Source organism: Arachis ipaensis, chromosome B6 (genome assembly GCF_059453495.1).
Source record: "Arachis ipaensis isolate K30076 ecotype BB chromosome B6, ASM5945349v1, whole genome shotgun sequence".
NCBI classification, from domain to species: Eukaryota; Viridiplantae; Streptophyta; class Magnoliopsida; order Fabales; family Fabaceae; genus Arachis; species Arachis ipaensis.
Window position 1 is genome coordinate 112,305,973 of NC_142441.1, and position 15,596 is coordinate 112,321,568.

A 15,596-nucleotide genomic window follows, 5' to 3' on the forward strand; every position below is an offset into this window, starting at 1 on the left:
CCAGGATTATAAGTTTTGCAGTATGGATCATGGGTCTGCCTAGGTGAGTTCCCAATGTAGTTGGCTTGTTCCTGATCACTCTCATCCTCTGTATTCACTCCTTCTTGAGCTGCTGATGAGGTGGTGACTGCTGCTACCTGGTTCCTTTCCATCTTCTTGGTAAGGTCAGCCAGCTACTTGGTGATCATCTTGTTTTGAGCCAGCAGTGCATCCATGTTGTTCAGCTCCATCACTCCTCTAGTATTGCCCCTTTCAGAAGCATAGAAGTAATCATTCTCAGCTACAGTCTCAATGACATCTATGGCTTCTTCAATGGTCTTCTTCTTGTTCAGAGATCCCCCGGATGAGTGGTCTACTACCTTCTTTGATTCATAAGAAAGACCCTCATAGAAAATATGTAACTGCACCTATTCATTGAACATGTCTGGTGGGCACCTTCTTGTCAAGTCCTTAAACCGCTCCTATGCTTCATAGAGAGTTTCACCATCTTGTTGCCTGAAGGTTTGTACTTCAGCTCTCAACCTATTAATTCTCTGAGGAGGGTAGAATCTCGCCAAGAATTTGTTCACCACATCTTCCCAGGTTCTTAAACTCTCGTTTGGGAAAGATTCCAGCCATTTAGATGCTTTGTCCTTGAGTGAAAAGGGGAACAAAAGTAATCTATAGGTGTCAGGATGAACACCATTAGACTTCACAGTATCACATATCCTTAGAAAGGTGGTGAGATGTTGATTGGGGTCTTCTTGGACACTTCCTCCGAATGAACTGTTGTTCTAAACAAGGGTGATGAGCTGTGGCTTTAGTTCAAAGTTATTGGCATGTGTGGTTGGCTTTTGGATGCTACTTCCGCAATTTTCTGGGTTTGGACCCAGAACTATTCTCTCTTGCCCAGCATGATTTGCTGGTCCTTCTCTGGCATGGTTCTGAGCCTCTTCTTCATGGTGGTTCTCCATATTCTCCTCTATAGTTGGTTCAAAATACTCCTCCTCTTCCTCAACACCAACGATTCTCTTTCCTCTTGCTTCCCTCTTTAATCTAAGGAAGGTCCTCTCAGGTTCAGAATCAAAGGAAGTTGAAGCCCCGCTTCTTCTACCTGTCATACAACCAACAGAGCAATAAGCAGGAAAGAGAATTGATGGAGCAGTTACTCCTATTAGGGGTGCTGTTAGTGTGAGTGATGCAATATATCAAACAGTTAGTGGGTTAGTGAACTGAATTGTAAAAAAATTGAAGATAACACCACAAACGGGTAGGGGGTAAAGGGAAGAAAATAACTAAAACTGAAAGTAAATCACTCAAATGAAATTAAACAAAACAAAAGAAAAATGCTCAATCTAGTTATCCATAAATTTAATCATTGTTGATACAAAATCAATCCCCGGCAACGGCGCCATAAACTTGATGCACGAAAATTTGTCTCTCAACAAATTTCCCTTGGCAAGTATACCGAATTGTCGTCAAGTAAAAACTCACAATAGAGTGAGGTCGAATCCCACAGGGATTGATTGGTCAAGCAACTTTAATCAGAGGAATGTTCTAGTTAAGCTAAGTAGAAATTTAGTTGAGATTTGCAGAATCGTAAATGGCGGGAAAGTAAATAATAGAAAATGTAACTACTGGAAATAAAGAGCAGAATGTAAATGGCGGAAAGTAAATTGCAGAATCTTAAATGGGGAATTGGAAGGATGAGCATAAAAGTAGATGGCAGAAAATAAAGAGAATGGGTAAGATCAGAAATGGGGGATTCATTGGGCTCAGGAGATGTTGTATTCTCCGGATCAAGTCATTTTCATCTCTTCCTCAATCAATGCATTCATTGATCTCCTTGGCAATCTTAAGTGATTGAATTCCAATTTCTTGGTAATTCAATCTCTCAAATCTTGATCAATAGCCAATTCCTTGGTCTAATTGCTCATGAGAAGAGATGAAGTATGGTCACTGATTATACCACATGTATTCCCAAATCAAAGTGTTGGTAGGATTATATGTCACTATATCCATCCAAACCCCAATTTGGTCCAACATGAGAAAGCATTTCTAGCATGATCTCTTCATTCCTCTTCCAAGATTTCGAAGAGATCCAAGTATGAATAGCTTCTTTTCCAAGACAACTACCCAATTGGATGAAGATTGAAAGCCTTCTAGTGAAATCAAGAGAAAAGAAAGAAGAAGAATAATGAAAACTATTATTGATCCATCAAATTATAACAGAGCTCCCTAACCCAATGAAAAGGGGTTTAGTTGTTCATAGCTCTGGAAATGGAAGAAGATAAAGAAGAATGCATTGTCAAATTAACTAGAAATTACAGAGAAAGTAAAATATACAGAGTGTAGTTCTCTAAAATGCCAAAAGCTCCCTTACCAGTTCAAAACTACTCCTATATAGACTACTCTTTTGATCTTCTAGTTGGCTCTTCAAGTCTTGGATATGGGCCTTCGATCTTGAGTTGAAGCCGTTACAATCTTCAGTGGGCTCAACTTTGCTTACAGAAAGTATGAGTTAGGCATGGACGTTAGTTAGGATGTTAGTGGTGTTAACGTTAAGTGAAAATGTGGGTTCGAGAATGTTAGTGAAGATCACCTTTTTCACTAACGTTCCAAACCAAAAATGATCCACGTTAACTTCAACGTTAGTGGCACTAACGTGACCACTAACGTTGCCTCTTGGTCCTTCGCAAACGTTATTGGCATTCACCTTTTTCAATAACGTTGCTAATTGCCCCTTTTCCCCGTGTTAGAGTTCACGTTAGTATAACTAACGTGACCCTTAACGTGGGTATGCCTAAGTTTCGAGAGCGTTAGTGACACTTACCTTTGTCACTAACGCTCCAAACGCCCCTCCTTCCCACGTTAGAGTTCACGTTAATTAGATTAACGTGGTGGTAATTGCCATCTCTAACGTTAGTGACAAAGGTGAGTGTCACTAACGTTGGCCTATCACTCCTTGCTCCACGTTACCCTTCACGTTAGTGGTCTTAACGTGACCACTAACGTGGGCAATGTTGGCCTAGTCCAACGTTAGTGACAAAGGTGAGTGTCACTAATGTTGGCAATTTTGTCCTCCTCCCACGTTAGAGTTCACGTTAATTAGATTAACATGGCTTATGTATGGCCTTTTGGAACTTTAGTGGTGTTCACTTTTACCACTAACATTGGAGCTCCTCTTTTCTTTCCACGTTAGCTCCTACGTTAATGTAACTAACGTGGCAACTAACGTGGGCTATGATGGCTTTCGATGGCGTTATTGGCGATCACTTTTCTCATTAACGCCACAAGCTTATGCCCATTCCACGTTAGTGGCCACGTTAATTAGACTAACGTGGCTCTTCCTTGCTTCCTTTGTCCTGAAATCAAGCAAATAAAGTGCATCAAAGCTCTATTCCAAGTCATGAGATCATGCATTATCCAATTTATCATTCAATTCATGCATAATTCTCATGAAATCATGTAAAGTTCACAATGTTTGCTTGAATCAAAATGTAAGTGTATTTCTACCCAAAACTTGCTTATTTACTAAGAAAATGCATGAAATTATCCTAAAACAGTAAAGAAAAGGTCAATAAAACTGACCAAAATGCCCTGGCATCAAGGAACCATTGAGCTGGATGGAGAACCACCACAAGCAACCATGAGAAACTCAATCATGCCAACCACCACAGACAACAAAGATGCAGAGTCACCAAAACTAGAGCTGAAAGCATTACCACCCAACTTGAAATATGCATATCTGGGTGCTAACAATACTCATCCAGTGATAATAAATTCAAGTCTGAGTAAGGAACAAGAAGAGGAACTTATCCAAGTGCTGAGACAACACAAGGATGCCATAGGCTAGACACTTGCAGATTTAAAAGGGATCAGTCCTTCGATGTGTATGCATAAAATCTTGCTTGAAGAAGATGTCAAACCTTCATGACAACAACAAAGGAGGCTGAACCCAATTATGAATGAAGTGGTTCAGAAAGAAGTGTTGAAACTATGGTAAGCAGGGGTGATCTACCCCATCTCAGACAGCCCTTGGGTAAGCCCGTTGCAAGTAGTCCCTAAGAAGGGAGGGATCACTGTTGTGGCAAATGAGAAGAATGAATTGATACCCACAAGGACAGTGACCGGATGGCGTATGTGCATTGAATACCAAAAACTTAATGAAGCCACCCGGAAGGACCACTTTCCGCTACCTTTCATGGACCAGATGCTTGAAAGATTGGCAGGACATGAGTATTATTACTTCCTGGATGGGTATTCAGGCTACAACCAAATTGTTGTAGACCTCAAGGATCAGAAAAAAACTTCATTTACTTGTCCATATGGTGTCTTTGCTTATAGGAGAATGCCCTTTGGATTGTGCAATGCACCTGCAACATTCCAAAGGTGCATGCTCTCCATTTTTTCAGACATGATTGAGAAGTTCATAGAAGTATTCATGGACGACTTCTCTGTATTTAGGAACTCATATTCTGATTGCCTATACCATCTTGCTCTTGTGCTAAAAAGGCGTCAAGAAACCAACCTAATTTTAAACTGGGAGAAGTGCCATTTTATGGTGACTGAAGGGGTGGTTCTTGGTCACAAGATCTCAAAAGATGGCATAGAAGTGGACAAGGCAAAAGTGAAAGTAATTGAAAAATTACCTCCACCTTGCAATGTCAAAGCAATCAGAAGTTTTTGGGGACACGCTGGGTTCTATAGGAGGTTTATCAAAGATTTTTCAAAGATTGCGAAACCCCTTAGCAACCTACTTGTCTCAAATACTCCCTTTGTTTTTGATAGAGAGTGTATGGTAGCCTTTGATGAACTTAAGAAGAAACTCTCCTCTGCACCTATTATAGCACCACCAAGCTGGGATCTTCCCTTTGAACTAATGTGTGATGCATCTGATTTTGCTGTTGGTGCTGTTCTAGGATAGAGGAAAGACAAGCTAGTACATGTTATTTACTATGCTAGCAAGGTTCTTAATGAGAATCAAAAGAACTATACCACCACGGAGAAAGAACTTTTAGCCATAGTTTTTGCTTTTGATAAGTTTAGATCATATCTTATTGGCTCAAAAGTAATTGTGTTCACTGATCATGCAGCACTCAAATACTTGCTTACCAAACAAGAATCTAAGCCCAGACTAATAAGGTAGATTTTGCTGCTCCAAGAATTTGATATTGAGATTAAAGATAGGAGCAGAGCAGAGAACAAGGTAGCTGACCACCTCTCAAGGATCCCACAAGAAGAAGAGATGCAGCAAGTAGCAGTCAATGAAAGCTTTCCTGATGAACAATTAATGATGATTCGAGTAGCCCCTTGGTTTGTAGACATAGCCAACTTCAAGGTTATTGGGGAGCTACTAACCAGCATCAATAGGCACATGAGGAAGAAGCTAATTAAGGATACAAAACACTACATCTGGGATGACCCTTATTTGTTCAAAAAGTGTGCTGATGGAATCCTAAGAAGGTGTATATCCCATGAAGAAGGGTAAGAAGTATTATGGCAGTGCCATGGATCCGCATATGGAGGTCACTTCAGTGGAGAAAGGACAGCAGCAAAAGTGCTTTAATCCAGATTTTACTGGCCAACAATGTTTAAGGATGCCAAGGAAATGGTGTCAAGGTGTGATGAATGCCAAAGAGCTGGTAATCTAACCAAGAGAAATAAGATGCCACATCAATTCATACTAGAGTTGGAGCTATTTGATGTATGTGGATTGATTTCATGGGACCCTTCCCAACCTCCTACTCTAATAGCTACATATTGGTGGCTGTTGATTATGTCTCAAGGTGGGTAGAAGCCATAGCCACTGCAACAAATGACAATAAGGTTGTGATAAGCTTCTTGCGAAGGAACATCTTCAGCAGATTTGGAGTTCCCAGAGCTCTCATTAGTGATGGAGGTACACACTTCTGCAATAAACAACTAGAGACACTCCTTCTCAGATATGGAGTAAAGCACAAAGTGGCAACTCCATACCACGCACAGACCAACGGGCAAGCTGAAATCTCCAACAGAGAGCTGAAACGAATCCTTAAAAAAACTGTTGGAAGCTCAAGGAAGGATTAGTCTAAGAAGCTGGACGATGCACTATGGGCCTACAGGACAGCCTATAAGACTCCTATTGGAATGTCTCCATACCAACTGGTATATGGCAAGGCTTGTCACTTACCAGTTGAAATTGAGCATAGAGCATTTTAGGCTCTAAAGATGTTAAACTATGATAAGCAAGCTACTAGAGAAAAGAGATTAATGTAACTCAATGAGCTGGAGGAGTTTAGAAATCAAGCATATGAGAATGCAAAAATCTACAAAGAGAACACAAAAAGGTGGCATGACCAAAAGATAGCAAGAATGGAGTTCACTAAAGGACAGAAGGTGTTACTCTATAACTCAAGACTCAAGTTCTTCCCTGGAAAACTGAAGTCTAGATGGTCAGGACCTTTCACCTTACTCAAGGTGTTTCCCTATGGTCATGTGGAGCTCATGGAGGACAAGACTCAGAGATCTTTTATTGTCAATGGCCATAGACTCAAACACTACTTGGGAGGCCCCTTAGAGGAGCAGAGAGTGAGCTACAAGCTCAGCTGAAGATAAAGGAATGTCAAGTTAATGACAATAAAGAAGCGCTAGTTGGGAGGCACCCCAACACTTTATCCTTTTTGATTTAATTGCTTTTCTTAGAAGTAGTTTAAAATCTATTGCTTTAGATAGTTTAATTTTCAGTCTCACTTTGAGGTTACAGTATCAATTTAAGATTAGTTTACAATTGTAGGTTAGAAAGTTTGATATTAGCTTTGGTAGCTAGATTTTTTTTACACTTTTTTATTTCTTTCTATTCTGGAATTGCAACTTGATGAAGGCATAAGTCATGATGAGTGAATAGGCTGAGAACTAGCTAAACTGCTAAGTTTGGTGTGGCCTTCCACTCACTTAATCTAGGCTTACAAATAATTAATAGCCTGATCTTGAAGAGTAAGCCCAAAGATTAAGTTTGGTGTGGCCACCACCAAGAATCACCTAGCAGCCCAAGTCACCTTATTTGAAAGCACTTAATGCTTTGGGTAAGAACGTGAATGTGGTTTAATGAGTTTAGAGGAATTGGAATCAAAAGAAAATGAAAAGATTGATGTTATTCCACTCTTATGAACACATTAAATACACAATGATGAAACCAATTTATTGAGATGCCAAAGAATTAAGTTTGGTGTCCCAAGGGACACCCATCAGTTACAATCCAATTCACTCTTGATGAGAAGGAATGTGAAGGGTTCTTTTGTCATTACTAATGGGTTCAGTTTCAATTTTAGGAGAGAAAATGGGGCCCACATGGTAAACAACTCACAAAGCAAGGAAGTCAAAGTGTACTTGCACTTTGGAACTCAACACACGCAGAAGACATGTGAGAAAAGAGTTGGCGCCTCTTCCCACGGTAGGCGCCACTCCCCAAGTGGGAAAACATTTAACCCTTTTTATTTCCCACCCTTCATACCACACCATTCACCCATTATAAAATCCTCACCTCCCCATCTCCTCTTCCACTTCAACAACCCCAATCACACACGAAGAACATATAACCCTCGCCTTCCTTTCACTTTTCATCTTTTACCATCTCTTTCCCTACTTTCTTTCTTTCTTTTTTTCTTGATTGGGACAATCAAGTCCTAAGTTTGGTGTTGGAGCAAAACATTATTTTGCTTGCTCTTTCTTGCAACCACCACACGTTTTCACAATCCCATACACACTCTCTCAACCTAATGGCACCACCAAAAAGCTCAGCCTCAAAGAAAAGAAAAATCAAGGAACCAACCTCTGGATCCTCAAGCTCCTTCAATGACTACAAGTTCCTCTCTGCATTCAACCAAAATCAATTCTATGATTGGGTGAGTGAGAGGGAAATCATTCCAGAAGTTGGGTTTCAACTAGGGAGAAACGAGCACATTGAAATCAACATTGAGATCAACAATAGAGGTTGGTCACTTCTATGCAACCCACCAAGGAAAGTGGTAGAGAGCTTGGTAGGAGAATTCTATGCCAACGCAGTGCCTCAACCAGGGCAACACTATGGCTACATTAGCTATGTAAGGGAGAAGTCCATTGACTACAGCCCCTCTAGCATAGAAAGAATGCTAATAGTGAAGAGGATAAGCTCTACTCGGAGCTATAAAGAAAGAATGAAGCAGCAAGACCCTGGGTTTGATGAGATCTTGAATGAAATTTGTGTGATGCATGTGCGTTGGATAAATGATAAGGATGGGATACCCAATCAATCGAGGAGAAGATATTTGAGCTCCCAAGCTAGAGGGTGGCTAGAATTTGGGAGGAGGTCCCTAATCCCCACATCCAACACTTCAGAGGTGACCAAAGAGAGAGTTGTACTCATCTACAGCATCATGAAAGGAGAGAACATCAACGTGGGGGAGATGATTGCCAGCAACATCAACAAAGTGCTGAAAAGCACCAGTGACAACACAAGGTTGGCATTCCCCAGCATTATACAGAGGCTATGTGATGAGGCTGGAGTTGAAAAAAATCATTGATGAAGTGCTTGTGAAGCAAGACAAGTTCATAACTGCCAAAAAGATGGCCAAGGTGGTAGCTGTTCACCCACTCAACATGACCAGAGAACGAAGAGCTCATGCCCATGAACCACAACAACAACAAGAAGAGGAAAAGGCAGAAGAGCAACCTCAATTCCTGGCACTCCAACCACCACCACAATACTAATATCAGCAATTTCCAGAGGGATTCAACTGGGAGCAATTGCAAGGAGATGTACACCAAATGAAGGAAAATCTACGCCACTTAAGGGAAGATGTCAATCAACTCAAGGAAACTCAACAACAATAATGGAGGCAAGTCAACCAAAACATTCAACAACTCCAAGGGAATTGGGAGCATATGAGGAAGGAACAGCAAGAACAATTTGACTGGGGAGAGGTGCGAAGTGCACTGGACAAAATAGTAGAGCAAGGCAAATGGCAACAGAGGAACTTGGCCAAATTCAGACATCTCTATGATGCCAGGAGGCAGTATGACATTAATACACAAGCGAAGTTGAATCACTTGTGTAACACCGTGGCCGCTCTAAACCCAGGATACCCAACCTTCATGCAAGGAATGGAAGAGCTAAGTGCAAGACAAGAGGAAATCCTAGCCAAACATAAGGAAGATGAAAGGAATTATATGAGGAGGGCAGGATTTTGGAAGCCCAAGGATGCCAAAGCACAAGAAGGTTCCTCCAAGCCTTCCCCTTCTAAGAAGAAGGTGGCTCTTCCCCCTCCAAGAAGAAGGACAAAGGGAAGAGGCCAATGAAGTAAAGATAAAGCTTCTCAAGGTTGTTGAGTCCCATGGTTGATATTTTCTAAATTCTGAAATCTTGTTTAAGCTTTTGCTTTATTTACTTTTTGAATAGATAATCATGCTAGGATAGTTTATATTTTATGCTTAGTTTAATTCCTGTTTGAAGTCTTTATGAATTTTTTTTACAAGAAAGAAAATGCCATGTATTCCAAGTCTTCATTTCAACATAAATAATAGTAGAGGTTGTCTCCATAAGAGTCACTGTGAGTTGTGCAAAAACAATGAGAGAGACCAAGGCCAAGAGAGATCATCAAACAAACTAAGAAATAAGTAACCAAGTGTAGGACCTTGGATGAACTAAAAAGAAAATGAGTCATGGAAGAGCAACTAGTCCTAGAAGGTACAACAAGGGGAAGGTTAAGGGGTGTTCCTTGAATATCCATAGAACTAAGAGGTAGTAAGCAATAAAGGCCCAAGGCTCTGAGCATCAACTACTGGGATAGAAAAAGAAACATTAAAAAGCTCAAAAAGAATTAAAGATCTTAGTAGATGCTTGTGGTGAAGATCTGTCAAGAAGAGACCTGGGCAAGTAAATTCTTAGGGGTGTCTCAACACCTAGTATCCTAAAACCAACTGGTTTGGGAGTGCTAATTGAAAGCTTAATTAAAGGGTTGTCTTGAGACAGAACACTTAGAGTCGTGGTCAAGAAAGCAAAACAACCTTTTTTACTTCAAGGTGACAATCAATAGAAAGGACCCCTAAAGTCTATACCTGAAAGAACCCTCAAGGATCTAAGAGCTTTCCATGACATTAAAACATTCATACATGTGTTGAACACTTAGTCTTACTCTTAGTTGTATTATAATCACTCAAAGCCAAGGCCTCAAGTTATAAAGGTTTACTCACATTTATTTGCTTGGGACAAGCAAAACTTAAGTTTGGTGTTGTGATGACTTGCATCATCTACCCTTCTTTCTTGTATAAAGAAGACCATAAAAGAGCATATCAGTACAATTCATGCATTATTTGATGAATATTATGGTATTCTACTTTGAGATGAGTTGTGCTGAATTTCAGGTGAAGAAGGCATAAAAAATGGGTAGAAGACAAAAAAGAAGCTGGGCGTGTGAAACTGGCGTGCCACTTGGGAGCAAACGTCACAAAAATGCACTGGCGTGGCACGCCAGGAGCTAGGCGTGGCACGCCAGTACTAAAGTTCAGAGAAGAAGTCCAAGCATGGATGAGGGCGTGGCAAACCAGGAACTGGGCGTGGCACGCTAATGCATTTTTCCAGAGAGCTACAATGGAGGACACAAAAGGGGCGTGGCACGCCAGGCTGGGCGTGGCACGCCTGACCCATCAATTACTATGGGTGTGCCACTTGAGCAAAGGGGCGTGGCACGCCAACTTACCATTCCAAGAAGAACCTTCACTATGGCGTGCCACTTGGTATCGAAGGCGTGGCACGCCAGCCCTAAGAAGTCACTTGGGCGTGCCACTTGAGAACCCAGGCGTGGCACGCCAAGCTTGAAGAGTTCACAAATCCATGGGCGTGCCACTTGAGCAGCATGGCGTGGCACGCTGGTACAACAATCCAGAGAAGGGGCTGAAAACAATTGAAGATTGGGCGTGCCACTTGAGTAACCAGGCGTGGCACGCCAATGCACAAAGGACCAAAAGCAAGGACTGGGCGTGCCACTTGGTATCAAAGGCGTGGCAGGCCAACCTTAGCATTTCACTATGGCGTGCCACTTGAAGGCTGAGGCGTGGCACGCCAACTACTAGAACCAAGATAAGATCATGGGCGTTGCACGCCAGCCTTTAGGTGTGGCACACTGGTATAAGTTTCCAGAGAGGATGAAGGAGGCCAATTACATGGGGCGTGCCACTTGGTATCGAAGGCGTGGCACGCCACTCACCATTCTTCACTTAGGCGTGCCACTTGAGCAACCAGGCGTGGCACGCCAGTGTCATTCAGAGAGCAAAGAAGCATTGGGGCATGGCACTTGAGTTCGTGGCGTGGCACGCCAAACAGAGAAACCACTCACTCACAAAAGAGGCGTGGCACGCCAGACCCTGGGCGTGCCACGCTAGTTAAAATTTCCAAAGAAGCCTAGCCAAGCATAGAGCAAGGGCATGGCACGCAAGACCTTGGACGTGGCATGCCAGTTCAAGTTTCCAGAGGCAAAGAAATGTGGAAAAAGGTAAGGGGCGTGCCACTTGAGTTCGAAGGCGTGTCACGCCAACACAAGAATTCCACTATGGCGTGCCACTTGAGTTCGAAGGCGTGGCATGCCAAGGTTGTTAGAGGGACGAGCGTGCCACTTTAAGGATTGGGCGTGGCACGCCAAGCTAGAAATGAAGGGCACGTGACACGCCAGAAAAACGCCAATCACACGCCAGCTGAGAAGTCACGCTTATTGAGTGTTTTCTTTTCCCTCTAAAATGTAATTTTTCTTTTTCACTTTTGTAATTCTTTTATTTTACTAGGAGTAGTATAAATACCCCCAAGGAGTACTGAAGAAGGGGGTTAAGCAGTGAGTTTTAGATCCACTTTTACACTTTACTTTTGAGTACTTTTTGAGCTATGAGTAGCTAACTTCCCTCTCATTGAGATAGGAAGCTCTGTTGTACTTGATGGATTGATAATAGTGAAATTATTCTTCTCTTCATCTTCTCTTTGATTTGCTAGAAGGAATTTTGTTCTTAATGCTTAGTATTCAATTATCTTGGGAAAGAGATTGAATGTAATTGGGTTTCATGGGAACCTTGGGAAAGAAAACATGGAACCATGCTTGAAATCCCTTCTCACGCTTGAGTAGAAGCTGGGTTTTGGTGTTTGGATATGTGACATATAATCCTCCCTCTACTTGGACCTATAATGGTGTGTGGTATAATCAGGGACCAAGCATATCTCTCTTCATGAGCAACTAGACCAAGGAATTGGTTATTGATCAAGATCTGAGAGATTGAGTCACTAAGGGATTGGGGCTCAATCAATCATGATTGCCAAGAGGTCAATGAGTTGCATGATTGAAGAGGATATAAGCTAGATTTGATCCAAAGAGACAACATCTCCCAATCTCAATGAATTTCCCCATTCTTATCTATCAATTTCTTTACAGCTTATTTTTACATTCAGTAATTCTCCATTCCCATTTACATTCAAGTCATTTATGATTCTGCACTTTACATTCTGCCATTTATATTCCTGCACTTTATTGCTTTTCTTTATATTCTAGCCATTTACATTTATGTCATTTATAATTCTGCACTTTACAATCCTATTGATCTGCTTGACTAATTCATCAATTGATTAAAACTGCTCGAATTTGACAATCTCTCTGGATACGATCCCACTCCACTGTGGTTATTACTTGACGATAATTTTGGTGCGCTTGCCAAAAGAACTAATTCACCAATTTTGAATAGAATGTGAATTCTGGTCATCACCTGCCCAGGGAGGTTGGAGCCATGGAAATACTCCTCCGTGCCGGGAAGCAGCTGGGAATCTATAAAGTTCCTGGCATCGAAGTTCCTTTCCATCACAGTAAGGGCTCTGGTGTGCAGAAATCGTGACGGTTCATTCCCCGGCAACAACACCAAAATCTTGGTACGCACGTTCATAATCTTAGTTCTTTGTCACAACTTCGCACAACTAACCAGCAAGTGCACTGGGTCGTCTAAGTAATAAACCTTACGTGAGTAAGGGTCGATCCCACGGAGATTGTCGGTTGAAGCAAGCTATGGTCATCTTGCTAATCTCAGTCAGGCAGATTCATATGTTTATGGATATTTGATAATTAAAATATAAATAAAATGTAAATTAAAGATAGAGGTACTTATGTAATTTATTGATGAGAGTTTCAGATAAGCGTATGAAGATGCTTGTTCCTCCTGAACCTCTGCTTTCCTATTATCTTCATCCAATCATTCATACTCCTTTCTATGGCAAGTTGTATGTTAGGCGTCACCGTTGTCAATGGCTACATCCTGTCCTCTCAGTGAAAATGGTCCAATGCACTGTCACTGCATGGCTAATCATCTGTCGGTTCTCGATAATACTGGAATAGGATCCATTGATCCTTTTGCGTCTGTCACTACGCCTAGCACTCGCGAGTTTGAAGCTCTTCGCAACCATCCCTTCCCAGATCCTACTCGGAATACCACAGACAATGTTTAAACTTTCCGGATCTCAAGAATGGCCGTCCATGGATTCTAACTTATACCACGAAGACCCTGATTAAGGAATCCCAGAGATATTTATTCAATCTAAGGTAGAACGGAAGTGGTTGTCAGGCACGCGTTCATAGGTTGGGAATGATGATGACTGTCACGATCATCACATTCATATTGAAGTGTGAATGAATATCTTAGAATCGAAATAAGCTTGAATTGAATAGAAAAACAATAGTACTTTGTATTAATTCATGAGGAACAGCAGAGCTCCACACCTTAATCTATGGTGTGTAGAAACTCTACCGTTGAAAATACATAAGAACAAGGTCCAGGCATGGCCAAGTGGCCAGCCCCCATAAAGGTCTAAGATAGCATAACGCTGATCAAAGATGTCTAATACAATAGTAAAAGGTCCTATTTATATCAGACTAGTTACTAGGGTTTACAGAAATGAGTAAATGATGCAAAAATCCACTTCTGGGGCCCACTTGGTGTGTGCTTGGGCTGAGCATTGAGCTTTACACGTGTAGAGGCTTTTCTTGGAGTTGAACGCCAGTTTGTAACCTATTTCTGGCGTTTCACTCCAGAATGTAACATGGAACTGGCGTTGAATGCCAGTTTGCATCATCTAAACTCGGGCAAAGTATGGACTATTATATATTGCTAGAAAGACCTGGATGTCTACTTTCCAACGCAATTGAGAGCACGCCATTTGGAGTTCTGTAGCTCCAGGAAATCCACTTTGAGTGCAGGGAGGTTAGAATCCAGCAGCATCTGCAGTCCTTCTTCAACCTCTGAATCTGATTTTTGCTCAAGTCCCTCAATTTCAGCCAGAAAAACCTAAAATCACAGAAAAATACACAAACTCATGGTAAAGTCTAGAAATGTGATTTTTTATTAAAAACTAATAAAAATATACTAAAAACTAACTAGATTATACTAAAAACTATGTAAAAACAATGCCAAAAAGCGTATAAATTATCCGCTCATCACAACACCAAACTTAAATTGTTGCTTGTCCCCAAGCAACTGAAAATCAAATAGGATAAAAAGAAGAGAATATACTATAAATTCCAAAATATCAATGAAACTTAGCTCCAATCAGATGAGCGGGACTAGTAGCTTTTTGCCTCTTGAATAGTTTTGGCATCTCACTTTATCCATTGAAGTTCAGAATGATTGGCATCTATAGGAACTTAGAATTTAGATAGTGTTAAAGATTCTCCTAGTTCAGTATGTTGATTGTTGAACACAGCTACTTTATGAGTCTTGGCCGTGGCCCTAAGCACTTTGTTTTCCATTATTACCACTGGATACATAAATGCCACAGACACATAACTGGGTGAACCTTTTCAGATTGTGACTCAGCTTTGCTAAAGTCCCCAATTATAGGTGTCCAAGGTTCTTAAGCATACTCTTCTTTTGCTTTGGACCTCGACTTTAACCGCTCAGTCTCAAGTTTTCACTTGACACCTTCACGCCACAAGCACATGGTTAGGGACAGCTTGGTTTAGCCGCTTAGGCCAGGATTTTATTGCTTTAGGCCCTACTATCCACTGATGCTCAAAGCCTTGGATCCTTTTTATTACCCTTGCCTTTTGGTTTTAAGGGCTATTGGCTTTTTGCTCTTGCCTTTTGGTTTAAAGAGCTTTTGGCTTTTTCTGCTTGCTTTTTTCTTTTTCTTTCTCTTTTTTTTTCACCATTTTTTTTCGCAAGCTTTTGTATTCACTTCTTTTTCTTGCTTCAAGAATCATTTTTATGATTTTTTAGATAATCAAATAACATTTCTCCTTTTTTCTTATTCTTCAAGAGCCAACATATTTAACATTCATAAACCACAATATCAAAATACATATGCACTGTTCAAGCATTCATTCAGAAAACAAAAAGTATTGTCACCACATCAAAATAATTAAACTAGTTTCAAGGATGAATTTGAAACCCTGTACTTCTTGTTCTTTTGTTTTTTTAGAATATTTTTCATTTAAGAGAGGTGATGGATTCATAGGACATTCATAACTTTAAGGCATAGATACTTAGACACTAGTGATTATGTAATAAGACACAAACATAAATAAACATGAGGCATAATAAACGAAAAACAGGAAAATAAGAACAAGGAGATTAAGGAACGG

At 40.9% G+C, this 15,596-nt stretch overlaps 1 non-coding gene across 1 annotated transcript; it reads left to right on the forward strand.

Moving 5' to 3' along the window:
* The first annotated feature begins 420 nt into the window (after positions 1-420).
* Positions 421-524, forward strand: LOC148562329 (small nucleolar RNA R71). The gene has a single exon (XR_015888051.1). It is a non-coding gene; the product is annotated as a small nucleolar RNA R71 (small nucleolar RNA).
* Positions 525-15,596: the final 15,072 nt, after the last annotated feature.